This window comes from Octodon degus, unplaced genomic scaffold (genome assembly GCF_000260255.1).
Source record: "Octodon degus isolate 3935 unplaced genomic scaffold, OctDeg1.0 scaffold00110, whole genome shotgun sequence".
NCBI lineage: Eukaryota > Metazoa > Chordata > Mammalia > Rodentia > Octodontidae > Octodon > Octodon degus.
Genome location: NW_004524686.1, coordinates 9214106 through 9229503, shown reverse-complemented (window position 1 = coordinate 9229503; position 15398 = coordinate 9214106). Strand labels below are relative to the sequence as shown.

Below are 15398 nucleotides of genomic sequence, written 5' to 3'. Positions count from 1 at the left end.
GGAATCCATCATTTTTTTAATCTCCTGTATTTTTTTAATCAATGTCTTCTTTAGAAACGCTGGGGCCCGCGGAGATGGCTCAGCGGAATAAGCACTTCCCTGGCAAGCACAAGGGCCTGAGTTCAGTCCCCGCTTCTGCCAAAAAAAAAAAAAAAGTTATTAGTTCTTTTACTGCAGAGTATTTTTCAGATTGCGTTTCCTCCGTATTTTTCTGTATTTGCTTCTTTCCTTCAGATGCTATAAATTCAGAGATTTCTTTTTTTATTTCAGAAATTAATTTTGCTCTGAGTTCCTCTCTACATTTCTGCTGTTGTTTCTTTTCTTCCAACGCTATTAATTCATACATTTGATATGAGCTAGTATCCTCTGCAGTTTTTCTGGGTGGGCATTAGGTTTTCTCCATATGTTTCTGTATTTGATTCTTTAGTTTAGGTGCTGTGAATTCAGAGATTTCTTTCTTTGTTCTAGAAATTAGTTCTACTCTGAGTTCCTCTATACCTTTCTGATGTTGTTTCTTCGCTTCCGACACTATTAATTCATACAGTTCATCTGAGCTAGTGTCCTCTGCACTTGTTCTGGGTGGGCTTGAGGCCTGAGACTGCATTTTGCTCTTTGTCTTTATCATTTCGTATTGCACTGACCTCTGACCTTTGGTGTAGAGCTTTGGTGCAGTTATGACCTTATCACTTAATGAATTTCAGGTACCAATATACCACATTCTAGTTCATGCAGTTGTGCCTGGTTTGTGTCTGGCTACTGTGTTCAGCTCCTTCCTGCTGTTGCCCTTGGAGGTGAGCCTTCTGTGCCCTTCTGGTAATATGTTCTGTTCCTGGATTAACTGCGTGGTTTTGACCCTACTTTCACTTCTGAGATTTCAGCTGCAGAGTTTCACCCCAGGCCTGAATGCAGGCCTGAGCTGTGTCTGGAGTGATGTTGGTGGCAGCAGGATAGTGCAGAAGCTCTTCCACACACTCACCGGGGCTGGGGTTTGGTGGGTCTGCAGGGCTCCCAAGAGAGCAGCGGAAGTTCTCACTCACAGCACAGGCTGTGCTGGCTCTGCATGGGCTGCGACGGTCCAGAGATCGCAGGGAAAGGCCTCTCTCATGTAGAGGGCCTGGGCTTTGTCCGAAGGGTGCACGACAGAGCAGAAGCTCTCCCACACACTCGCAGGGCCTGGGGTTGTGCAGATATGAAGTAGTCCTAAGGTGTGGCAGAAATTCTCACTCACAGGGCGAGTGCTGACTCTGGATGGACAGGGGAGGTTTGGAGAACATGGGGAATGGCCTTTCTCATGTTGATGGCCTGGGCTTGGTCCGGTGGGCATAGGACAGAGCTATAAGTCTAAACTTTATGTTTTTTTTTTCACTGATGACAATTTATTACGTTTGCAGTATACAGACCAAATAGTAATTAGACCAGGATTATGTCTATATAGAAGTGGGCAAAGATAGATGCCATTCTGGGGGGGGACATGTGCATTTAATCATGAGTTAGTTGTTTGATCTTCTGCTTATGTCGTTCAATTTCTTTCTCCATACGTTCAATTGCCTTTTTATGATGATAGATTTCATCTTCATGATGTCTCTTCAAGGCTGCTAGTTGTTCTTTAGTCTTCTGTCGGAAGAAGCGCTCCTCTTCAGCCTGCTCTCTCTTCGAGAAGGCCCCACCGGCGTCTCGGATCGAGCCGGAAGAACTCTCATGATCCTTATCCGAGCTGAAGCCTCGGGTTTGCATGGCCCTCATTCCCCAAACGCCGAGCCGAGCCCGAGACGCCAACGCCGTACCTGCCATTGTTCCTAACGCAGTTTTATAAGTCTAAACTTTAAATTTATGTTTATAGAGTTAAGACTGTGTAAGTTTATCACATACAATGTAACTAATAGGTGTTCTCCTTTATATAATGCATGCTTAGAACATAAATGTATAAAATCATCAAAATTTGACATCTCTTTGAAATCTGGTCCTTATATTTAAATTTGATCTTCATCTGTTGGTTTTCACTAAACATTTTGTTATTGTATAAATGAGATGCACTTATCTGTCAGGTATTGTGTCTATTTGGGTTCATTGTCACTATTTCCTAAACTCATCAGAGCTGTAAAGGTGTCCCTAATTCTTGTCAATATATTTGCACTTTATAAAATCTGTTAAAGGGGAATAAAATGTGTCTTAAGAATAAAATCTAATGGCAAGATAGCTCAGAAGACTGGAACAGGGGTTCCATCCCCGGTCCCGTATGTCATGTAGGCCCTGCCCCTGGGGTGACCTGAGCCGGCAACCAAGTCCAAGTGTGGTGGCACATGCCTGTAATTCCAGCACTGTGGAGGTTGAAAGTAGGAGGATCACTACAAGTCTGAGCTGCATAGTGAGACCCTGTACCAAATACATAAAATAAAAAAAAATCTAAGTATATATAAATATTTCTATATAGTTGTGACATCTATTATTGTTAGCTTCAATGGTTTATTAAATGGTACATTTGTATTTCCCAAGTGTACAAACCTTCAAAGATCCAAAAATAAAAACAACATATTGGTGTTTCCAGGTTAAAGTTATTTAAGGTGATAAACTTTTTAGGCTCAAACATGTGGCATTCCTTTGTTTGTGCTCAAGCTATATATAATGGAATGTACATACCAATCCAACATGATACATCCAGTCAGGTGTTATAGATATGTTTTCAGAATTAATATAGATATATTAATTGTGCTATGTTATTGTTATGTGATTGTGCATAACCCTTAAAGGTACCTGAAGACTGCAGTTCAGACAATATCAGTACAATAGTTAGAACTTAGACATTAATGATCAGTAAATTTTATTCTACTTAACTATCAACCTGGTAGCAAAAAGTGGATAAAAGATAATAATTAGGTAAAAGTTTCTGTCCATCATTTATTTATTTTTCTATGGGTCATTTAGTAGTTTAAAATAACTGAATAAAAATTATTTTATACCTTTACTGGAGTAGGGGCTTGGGATTACGCACATGGCTGAATTATTTTATACTAAAATAAAAATTGAAATGCATTTCATTTTTTTTTGGCAGAACCGGGGATTGAACTCAGGCCCTTGCACTTGCTAGGGAAGCACTTATTTCACTCAGCCATTTACCCAGCCCTCAAATGCATTTCAGAGAGAATAAGAAAATCTAATGGCTCTAACACAATAATTTTATTGTGATTATTATTGTTAAATTATAACACCCTGAGACCTAAAGAATAAAGTGGACTTCTTTAAAATTCAAGCAGCTATTTACAGGTTTATTATAGAAAGCTCATAATAAATCAAGTAAAGAAGAGGCTCTGGAGAAAGCTTTATACAAACATCTATAAAGAAAATGTGATATGAGAAGAATTATGTACAGTAAATTTTTTTTTAAGACTTCAAGCTTTCAGTTTTTATTTTTGACACATTTTGGGCCCGTTTTTTAAAAACTACAGATGCCCATCAGGAAATAGGAAAGACAATTAGACTGCCTACATATTATATAGCTTTTCTAGGTGCACATTTCTTGACAATTATTTTCTTTTTATTTATTTATTTTTCGCCATAATTTTATTGATAAACAAATAGCAATGAGACAGATTCAAATCAAATTTCTATGACAGTTTCAATAATTAACACATTGCATACATTCTTCCTAGTGGTTAATTGCTGTACAAGATGAGGACATGATATCCTATTTACAAACACCATTAGAACAAATCACTCTATTCATCAAGAGAATGTAACTATATATCTATCCTAACCACTTTGAATACACAAATACAAAATGGACATTCATCTGTATACTCTTTTTTTTGTTAAGTTCCGTTATTTCAATATTAAAGGTCTGTAAACTCAGAAAAATATTCTAAAAACAGTCCAGTATCCCATAATATTGTTGGGTCTTGTGCTTCACTGGCAATGTCAGAAATTGTTGACCTGAGCTGCCCACAGCTCAACATAACAGCAGGGCTTTACTTCTTATATTTTATTTTTATACTTTTCTGCTGGATGGCTAAGACCAAGGTAAAGCAGGACCTATGCAACAAGAGTTGTAGCTTTTGGGTCTGATAAGGTCAGTCAAATCCCCTCAGGATTTATCCTGAGATCCTATACCTCAGATTGTAGAACCTTTGTCAGTGTCAGCCATGTGGATGAGACACGGCCATTGCTTGGCCAATGAGCTCTCTGTGAAAGCCTGAGAGAATGTTTTCTCTCCATGTGATTCTCCTTAGGCACACTCTACATCATCTATCACTTTCCTCTTTGGCCCCAAAATCTCCTTGATCAGAAAATTTGAGACACTACTGAGTTACATGACGTTCCAGTACAAGTTCTCATATGTCCTGAGTCTTAATTGACCTTGGAAGGCTAGGGCCAAAATGTTGGCTTTCCTTGTAGTCTTCCTTTTTCTCTAATTTTGGTCTGCAAACTTAGGTTGTTAACCATCCAGAAGACAAGCTTATTGTTATTACCATACAACTTAGGCTGTTAAGCTTAACCTCACTATCTGTCTGCATATCAAACATCTTAGGCATAATATGGAACAGGTATTTTTCATCAAGTATTGATATGTTGAACTTTAAGTCCCTACAGAATATGATAAAAAACATTTAAAAATTAGAATGTATTTTAAAAATAGGCATAAAGAATTATATACGTCTTATGTTTACACATAAGTCCAGAAATCTCACCATATACAACCTTGAAGCAGGACAGTCCCACAATATTCCTTTTCCTGTCTCTTGCTTTCCTTCACCACCTCCTTCTTCTTGAAAAACCATCTACCCAAGAGACTTCATAGCAGCAACTGGCATGTCATGACAAGCAGCCCATATTCAGAAGAACAGAATGACAGGCACTCCAAGCATGAAACTACTATTACAGATTACCATGTGCAGTGCAGTAGCTTAGTTCACAGGTATCAGTATATATAGTTAGTCAGGGTGAGAATCGTTCCAATTAACTGCTAGATTCAAAAATCTTCTGAAGATTCCCAGGATCATTGCCTTGCCCATCTTCTACACATAACTGTATGGCTTGACTTATTCATGTTTCCTAGCTCTTCTCCTTTCCCTCTCTTGGTTAGTTAGTCCTTGAGATCCTGCTTTCCTTTTACTTGTATTATACCTTTCTATTTGTATTTCTTCTTTTGAGTTCTTATACTAGGGAAACTATGTGATATTTACACATGAGTGTCTGTTTTATTTCATTTATGAGTATATGTTCAAATGGCATCCACTTCAATATAAAGTCTTCGAGTTTATCAATCTTAATAGCTGAATAATACTCCATTGTGTAAAAATACCACAACTTTCTCAACCATTCCTCAGGTGATGGGCATCCTGGTTGTTTCCAAGATTTGGCTATCACAAATTGTACTGCTATAAACATATGCACACATATATCACTATGATATGATGTTTTTAAATCCTCTGGGAAAATTCCCAGTAGAGGAACAGCTGGATTAAATGGGATTTCCAGTCCAAATTTTCTAAGGATTCTCCACACTGATTTCCATAATGGTTGCTCCAGTCTACATTCCCACCACCAGGAGTGAGAGCAAAATTAGATGATTCAAATATGTGGAGAAATTTTCAGAATGGTATAGTTTATAAAAAGTATATATTTAGTTTTTTTGATGTTTTACTCGTGTTGATTTGGTTGGGCCCAGGCTACTTCTTCAAAAAGCTCTTTGTATATTCATAATAGTTAGGATAGATATATAGCTACATTCTCGTAATTGAATGAGAAGAAAGATTTGTTCTGATAGTGTTTGTGGACAGGATATCATGTCTACATCTTGTACAATGAATGTCCACTAAGACAACAACGCAATGCATTAGTTATTGAAACTGTCTTACTAATCAGTTTTGAAACTGTCTCATTGCTATTTGTTTCTCAATAAAATTATTTTTAAAAATAAAAGCTTTCTGTTGCTCAGAGGAGAGTAGGGGCATGGCCTCAACTTTCACATCATCACTCACTCCTCTCCAGGTTCCAGCTGTCCTCTTTGGTCTCACTGGTACTTTTACACAAATGTTGTAACTCTTGTTATTCAGACTGGTATTAGACACCAGCCTTCCTCCATGAATACCAGAAAAAAACTGAGACTGTTAAGAGAAACAGGGTAGTGCTGCCTTCTTAGGCATTTCAAGATGATTTGAGCAAGTTGCACATGTTTTGTGATCTGATTTTCTTTTCTTTATCTGTTTCCAAAAGGATGACTGTCCATATCTCAATGCCTGTTCTGCTCCCACTGTGTTATTGTTGTAGCAGATCTTCTCTTCTGTGTAGGAGGCAGGACATGATAGGACCCAGTCCTATCTTTTTCCTTAGGACTCACTACATTGGTAGGTCACCCAACTTGAGCAAGGACATTGTTGAAACTCAGAGAAAAGGAACCAACTAATGCAGTATATCAAAAAAGAAGGGCCACCAAAGACAGAAATGCCTTCTATGATTCCATAGAAAGCTACCTAGTCAAGCAAGACTGTGAATTCATCCTGATAGGGGGACATGGACAGAGAAACTGAGAGATCATAGATCCAAAAGTCATGCTTGAGTGCCTGCAAGCAGGTGCAGGGGCCAGAGGTTTGATCCCAGGGCCTGCCATGCCAGCCTTGTCCTCAGGGCACTCTAAGACAGCAACTGAGACTAGGCGTGGTGGTGTGTGCCTGTAATCCCAGCTCTTGGGAGGCTATAAAGAGGTGGATCACTATGAGTCCTACCTAATAGTGAGGCCCTGAACACCTTGTAGACCTAAAATACAGAAAAAAGTAATGTTGAGGAGATTTAACTGACCTTGATACATAGCAAGAAGTCTCACTTTAATTTAATCTTAAATACCTAGCAGAATACTGTAATCAATAGATGCATAAAATAATGCCATAATAATGAAGGCTAGACATAGAAAAGGTTTTCTAATCCCTGCTCTCTGCTGACACTCTCCAGTTACCCCTATATCTAACCACTGTTATGGTTCACTGAGGCTTGAACTTTATAAAAACTGAGCAAGAGTCTTTAAGTTCCTTAGCTAAAATTGTCCTTCAAAATAACAAATCTCTCCATCTTCTTACAGAGAAAACTGTAAGGACTTGTGACAAAGAAATATCAAACTTACAGATAATCTCCATCAGTGCAGGGGTGTAAGAGCCACCTAGTTACAGTCGCTATTCCAGTACCTTAAGAACAGTGTCTGGACATGGTTCTTTTCTCCAACTTGCCTTTCTTTTTTGGTGCTCATATTTTGATGGTACCTGCTCTAATTTCTTGAGATATTTTCACCTAGCAGCTTCCAAACTCCATGCGATCATGTAGATGCAAGCAATGACAAGTGTACCCGCTTCTTTTCACTAGAATCCACTAGATGACCTTCTAGGGGGAGTTCATAGCTGTTAAAATACAACAACAGTTTTATGCAAAGTCAACTAGATTAACTCCCTAAAAAAGTTCCCTGATTAGGCTTACCCCTACACTGACAAGTTCTCAGCTCAAAATAGCTAGATTAAAACTTCACTCATCTTCTCCTAACTGCAGTTAGAGATAGCTATTTGGGGGGACTCTAGACAGATTAATTAATATACAGTTACACATTTGCTGGAATATCAATGAAGTCTGCAGAACAATATAGAGATATCGAATTGTGACAGGAGGTACATCTGAAGAACACTAGGCCTCAAGATAAAGATACAGTTATCAGGCCTATATGCCTCCCCAAATGCTAAACAGTAACTTGGAATTATACTATAATTGGTATTATCTGGTACAGTAATGTCCAGATAGGCATCAGCCACCCAGATGCCTCTTGAAACCCTTTCTTCTTTTGATGTATTCTTGCTACATGAACTGCTTCCCTATCGGACTAATATTAGTTAAGCAGTTATAGTTTTAATCCTATAGGTTGACTGTGAGTTCGCCCACGTTATACTCACATTGTCACTTGGCTATATAAATTACCTCTGACAAAAAGCCTCAGTGGCAACCCACTACTGGGATCTCTCCTGTCTCAGGATTTCTTTCTGTTTCCTAGATGACTCCTCTAAACCTCCTTTATCTTTTGGAATTCATCCTTCAATTTCAAGGGACACAAATTCAGTACATCTGAAACTAGAAGGTTGGGAGGTATTTTCCCCCTATATCAAATAATCATGCTAAACATGTACAATATCTACAAAATCAATGTTTATCAACAAAAGCCATACTTTTGAAATGGAATGAGTGTAAATAAAAGAGCATTTTTTTTTGATATGAAGTCTCATTACATGGACCAGGCTGGCTTTGAACTTAGAATTTCTCTGTTTCAAGTTCCTGGGTGCTGGGCTTACAGGTAAGTAGCACAGTCTGACTTTACATTTATATTCAGATTTTGTACTTTTGATATTACACCTAACTCAGATTCATACACACAGTGTGTGTGCTTGTATATATGTGTATTATTCGGCTGTTTAAACCATGCTAGAATTTTTGTACTATAATTTAAAAAATGTAGTTTATAAAGGTGATTGTTGTGGCCAATGCCTATAATCCCATCCCTAGGGAAACTGTGGCAGAAGTATTGAGAGACTGAGCCCAACTTAGGCAATTTAGGGACTTCAGGAGACCCTGTTTCAATGTAAATAACAAAAGCACTGAGGAGGCAGTTTAGTGGAAAGGCTCTGAGTTCCATCCTCAGTACTACAAACAAACAGATGGAAATCCACCTCATTTATAAAGTAGCATTTTTGCTCAATAATAATCATTGCTATTTCTATCACCAGGTACCATGCTAAGTACTTTGTGTGCAGTATCTTATGTAAAATGCAAAGCAACCTCAGGAGGTAGGTTAGAGGAAAGTACAGTTCCATTCATTTAAGTAATCTGCCAAGGTCACCCAATTATTAAGGACTCAAATAAAAATAGGAACCAAGCAAAGACATACTGAAACCCAGCTACTGTGCTCTAACCACTTAGAATTACTTAAAATCGAACCTATCTTTGTGAGAAAGGACTTTATAAGTCAACTATATAACAATACTACCAAGACAAGGGGTAATTAGATGGTAGGAGGATGCCAAAAACAACTTAGCCTCTTTTGAAAAATTTCCCACATTCTTCTCTTACTACGCTGTGTGGGGGAACTGTGAGCTCATGGATGTGAACTGAATTGCTTCATTTCTCTTTTGGTCTCCCATCTTTGTATTAATTTCTTAAGAACAGGATTTGGCTATGTAGCTCTGGTGACATTCATATCTCAGGCTGTAGAGCACCTTCGACTATATGCATGCGCCCCGCCCCCCAGCTGCCTTCCTAGTTTTAACACCATTTGTGGACAATAACAATTTTGCAGCAGAAGAGGAAAGGTGATGGACCAGTCTCCTGCACAGAGGACTAAAAGAGATGGCTCCTGAAAGCAAGAACATGACCAGAGAGGTCACTCATCAGAAGGAACTCATGAGACAGATTGGGCAGAGTGGTGGGTCAACCTTTAAGTAGTAAGACAAAGACTTTTAAGACCTGAGGTATGGGCTAGACCCCTGAGTTGTCACGCACTGGCCACCACAGAGAATGTATAAAAGCACATCTAAGTAACACTATGAGTGCTCTGAAAACTGAACTGACATTGGGATTACAACCCACATAAGCTGGGTTTCAACTTAAATCATAAATGTACAGTAAAAAAATAAATAAAAAGAACCTTATATTATCCTTAGACACAAAACACGACCTAGAGTCCCTTAGTATAATATTCATCATGTTCAGGCTATAAGCCTAAATGACTCAGGAAGTGAAAAGGCACAAATTTCCACTGGCAAGGGAACAAAGTGAATTAATCACCAGATTCCACTCCCAAGGTGACACACATATTGGAATTATGGTGAATAATTTGACATATGTGCTAGATCCAGCATATGAAATTAAATATTAAATTCTATTGTAGTCCCTTTTCCCATCCTTTCTGATTTTAACTAATCATTTTATATTATGGAATTTCCTCCACTCTTAGTATGTTGATTGCAATATCTTTCTTCCTTTTTTTCCTATCCCTTCCCTTCTCTTCCTTTTTGCATTAGTCAATGTTTTACTAGAGACCAGATATAACACAAGATATGGCAATGTACAAGAAATTGCAGTGGTCAGCCACAGAGTTGGATGAGGAAGTGAGTAGAGGGCATCTGCACACTAGATGTTGATGAGTTCATTCCAAGGTCTGGAACTCACTGCACTGCCCTGTGCAAATCTGTATTAGGAGGCTGATGGGTCATAGACGGAGGATTGAAGAGTCTCTGAGAGAAGGCTGAATGATCTACCTGGAAGGCTAAAGACAAAGATTCTGTGCACCAAGCCAAGAGATGATATCCAAGGAGATGACATGAAGGCAAAGACTGGAGCTCCTCGAAAGAACAGAAGTGAGTCTATCCTTCCTCATTTCCCCTCTGCTCTATCCGGGAGACAAGCTGCCCTAGGGTGTGTCTTCCACACACTAGGATGTAGAATTGCTCAGCCAATTTAATTGAGCTTCTAAACTTCTGAAATTGACACAATCAATCATCCATTACACCAGATTCCCATATCGGAAACTTATCTGTAATGTGATATTATTAACAGGTAAAGCCTTCATGAGCTAATTCACTCTGAGGGCTCTGTTTTCATAAATAGGATTACTGTCCTTTAAAAAGAGACTTAAAGGATCCTTTTGGCTGTTGGGCTATGCAAAGATATGGAAGAAGTCACAGTATAGGAGGAACAGTCTTCACCAGTCAACAAGTTTTTCTACATATAATGAAATAGGCAATGTGAAAGGACAAGGAAGAGACAGATAAACCATGCAATTAATAATCAAATATACATTACTGTTAGGCTCAGGCAAGAATACTCTAAGTTTAGTGGTCAGTCAGATAGCTCAGCGGATTAAAGCTCCTGCTTAGGCAGACACAGAGACCAGGGTTTTATGCCTGGCATGCTGAGCTGGCCCTGCCCCCAGGGCCTGCTGAGATGGCAAATGAGACTGGACTTGATGGCATGTGCCAATGCTTGGGAGGCTGAAAAACAAGAGAATCACTGTAGTCTGATCTGTGTAATGATACCCTGTACACCCTGTACTAAATATATTAAAAAAGACTATTGTAAGTTTAAACCCAGCTTGAATTATTTGTGATTATATATATAAATATATATATATATATGCAAATATATTACATATATATGACTATAACTCAGTGGTAGACAACCATTTATTAATTAAACTATATACTATATACTTCTAAATAATCCACATGCTAAAGAAGTTTCAAAAAACAGTGAGAAAATTTGAAATGAGTACCTATAACAATATCTGCATATTAATTGATAAAGGTTAAGGCCAGCCTGTGCTACATAGTAAGTTCAAGGCCAGTCTGAACTACTTATCAAGACCCTGTTATAAATAAATGAATAAATAAACAAATGAAATAATAAAAATAGATTCAGTGGTGTGCTCTCTGTGAGAAAAAGAAGAAAATTCTAGCTGGGTGGTGGCACATACCTATAATCTCACTACTGATGGTTGAGACAGGAGAATCAAAAGTTTGAGCTCAGTCTGGGGAATTTAGTAATTTAGGAAGACCCTGTCTCAAGAAAATAAGTAAGTAAGTAAATAAATAAATAAATAAATAAATAAATAAATAAATAAAAGAGTTGAGGATGCAATTCAGTGCAAAGGTGCTAGATTCAATCCCCTGTATTGCAAAATAAATGGAGAAAAATTTCAAATCAATAAACTTTCAATTTATGAAATTCATAAATAAAAATAAACTCAAATTAAGCAGATAGAATAATATAAAAAAGCAGAGATTAGGGAAGTTTGAAACAGAAAAACAATGCAGAAATTTAATGAGTCTGATCAGAAAAAGCAGGGGCAGCTACGCTGGTTGTTGATAACATCAACTTCAAACCAAAAATCATTCAGAGAAATAAAGGTCACTACATACTTGTTAAGGGAAAACTGCAAGAGGAAGAGCTAACAACTATAAATATATATGAATCCAATGTAGGAGCACCCACCTATGTAAGACAAATTTTAACAGACATGAAAAGTCCAATTAGCAATAATACAATAGTAATTGGGGGCTTTACCATGCCAATGTTACAAAGAGATACACCAACCTAGAAATATGAGTCTAGAAGATGGTTTTGTGTGAAGAATGCTGGGGAATGAGCCCCAAACCCTCATCCAAAGCTATACCTCCAAATCTCCTTTAAAATTTAGATTGCCCAGGGTACGTTTAAATTTGGAATCTTCTACCTCAGTTTCCCACGTGCTGAATTTTTTGAAAAGAAATACATTTGGCAGATCATTAGCTAGATCGACAAAAGAGGAGAAACATGCATAATAAATAAAAGAGAATATATCACTACAACTACCACCAACATTCAGTGACAAAAGAAAACTATAAATGGCTATGGAAATAAATTTGTTTACTTACAGGAAATGGATCAATTGATTAAAATCTATAAACAAAAAGTACCCTAGAAGAAATGAAGATTACTTGAGTAATCGTTTTTTATTAATTTTATTGAGAAATAAATAGTAATGAGACAGTTTCAAAACAGGATAGTAGGACAGTTACAATAATAAATACATTGCATATTGTTGTCTTCATAGTAGTTATACATAGTACAAGATGCAGATATGTTATCTTGTCCACAAACACTATTGTACAAAACTTACTTATTGAATTAAGAGAAAGTAGCTGTATATCTAACCTAACTATTTTATATATACAGATACAAAATGGTCCTTCTTTGTATCCCTTTTTTTGTTTAGTTTTGTTAAAGATGGGTATTTCATTGTCATTTAAATATTGTAGGTGCGTGAATCCAGCAAAATAATCCAATATAGTCCAGTAGTCGTAGTGGGTCATCTCTAGGACTGTGCAGACCTCAAAAGTCATTTCTGAAATTGCTGGGCTCCAGACCTTGTTCCCAGTTCTAGCTGTGCTTTCTACCACCCTCTTTGTTTTTTGGGTTTTTTCCCCATATTTTTATTGAGAAACAAGGAACAATGAGGCAGTTTCAAATGAAATTGGTAGGACAGTTTCAATAATTAACACATTGCATACTGTCTTCTTAGTGCTTATTTGTTGTACAAGATGCAGACATGATATCCTAACTTGAGTAATCTTATCATTGTTAAATAAATTGTGTTCCTTGTTAACATATTCTAAAAGAGCAATCTTCAGACTCAGATCATTTCAGTGGCAAATTTTATCAAACATTTAAAATTAATTCTGTGTAATCTCTCCCCATACCAGAAAAGTAGCGAACTCTCTTTAATTTATTTTATGAGGTCAGCCTTCACTTGTCACCAGGCCCTAACAGAAATAGAACTAATCAAACTATTGACTAAAATGTATCAGGAAAAAAGCAGAATGTCATCAGCAGCATATTAGCACATATGCAGTATTGAAAATATACAGTATTTTTATGATACTATATATGGCAAGAATATCACACAATATCCAGGTGGAGTTTATCCTGAGAATGCAAAGTGGCTTCAATATTTCAAACTCAATCCAGTATTCCATATTAAAAGACTGATCAAACGTGTTAGTTGATACAGAAAGCATTTGACAAAACTTTTCATTTCATTCACCATAAAAACTTTCAATAATCTAGAAATGTGAGGACATTTCCTTAAGGTGATAAACAGCTTTCACAAGAAACAAAACAAAAGAAATAAACAATAAACCCTCACAAACCTGTAAGAGTTTGACACAGGTCTATAATCCTAGCTATTTGAGAGACTGAGACCTAATGATTAAAGTTCAAGGCCAGCCTGGGCAAGTTAGTGCGATCCTGACTCAAATACAAACAAACAAACAAACACAGCTAACATCATATATAATGGTGTAAAATTGAAAGTTTACTTTCTTCCCCCGAGGACTGCAAACATATCAAGGATTTTCACTTCTACCACGCCTAGTTAACACCATATTTGCGGTCCTAATCACTGTTAAAATCCAACAAAATAAAGAGTTTTGTAAGGAATAAATATAATTACCCCTGCAAAACAAGCTCCTGCAGCTAAGAAAGGCAGCCAGTTCCCAGTTGTTCTTTATTTCTCCTCTTTCCCCTCCTCCTTCTCCTTCCCCCCTTTTTTTCATACTGTGATTACACTCAGGGCATTGTGCACACCAGGCAAGTGGTCCAACCAGATCCACAGTTTGTTTGTTTTTTTAAATGGGAAAAACATATGCACCTCAACCTAAACCTTACACTTTATTGGAAATAACTCCAAATAGATTACACATTAATGGAGATATTAAGGGATGTATTTTTTTCTTGAGACAGGGTCTCATTATATTGTCCAAACTGCTCTCAGAGCCAAGGTTTAATCAATCCTTCTTTCTCAGCCTATGAATGTGAATTTTTGACATCGTGTAATGGAATCTCTTATCAATTGGAAGATTTGTATAGTTTCATGAATCAATATTTTCCAGGGTTAACCAACACAAATCTGAAAAACTGTCATAGCCCATACTAGGCTGAAGAAGAATGACAACTAAGTACAATGTATCACGGATGTAATATTGGAATGGAAAATGAACATTAGGCAAAAATGAAGAAAGTATGAGGAAAATATGAACTTTTGTTAACAACAATGCATAGATATTAGTTCATTAATTGTGAGAAGTGTATCATAGTAATGTACAAAGTTAGTAACAAGGACTTCTGGGTGTGAGACAAATATATCCAGTATTATCTTTACAAACTTTCTGTAAATATAAAATTGCTCCCTCCAAAGTAATTAAAATATAATAACTGTGAAATTAACATCAGTAAATTTAACCCTGCATGGTAGCACACATTTGTGAGTCCAGCATTTTGGAGGCTGAGACAGGAGGATCACAGCCAGTCTGAAGTCAGGCTGGACTACTTACTGAGTACAAAGCCAAACTCAATTATATAGCAAGACCCCATCTCAGATTAAAAATATCAGTAAATTTAATGCAAATACTTAAATGTCGATCAAATATAGATACTAATATATAAATAAAGACATGAACAACAGATGTCCTCTTAAGAAATGAATATATAAAAACAACGGCCATTGTCTTAGTTACTTTTCTCAGTGCTAGGACAAAATAACCACCACTCACTAGTTAGAGGAGCAAGGGTTTATTCTGGCTCAGAGTTTGTAGAAGTTTTAGTGCATAGTCAACTGTCTCCAAGACAGGGCAGCATGGCAGAGGAAAGATAAAAGAGAAGCAGTTTATGGCAGGGCAGGCCAGAAGCAGCCGCATTACTAAGCAAGCCCCCCTTTCCCTTTTATCACATCCAGTCTACACACCTTTTAGGTGGTGCCACCCATGACTATGGTGGGGCTTCCATTATCCACACCCAGAACTATGATAAACTAATCACTGGACTAGTCCAGTATCACACACCCT

At 37.3% G+C, this 15398-nt stretch overlaps 1 pseudogene; it reads right to left on the bottom strand.

Annotated features, from left to right (window-relative positions):
• Positions 1 to 1469: 1469 nt before the first annotated feature.
• Positions 1470 to 1801, bottom strand: LOC101571106 (annotated as a pseudogene).
• Between the last annotated feature and the right edge of the window lie 13597 nt (positions 1802 to 15398).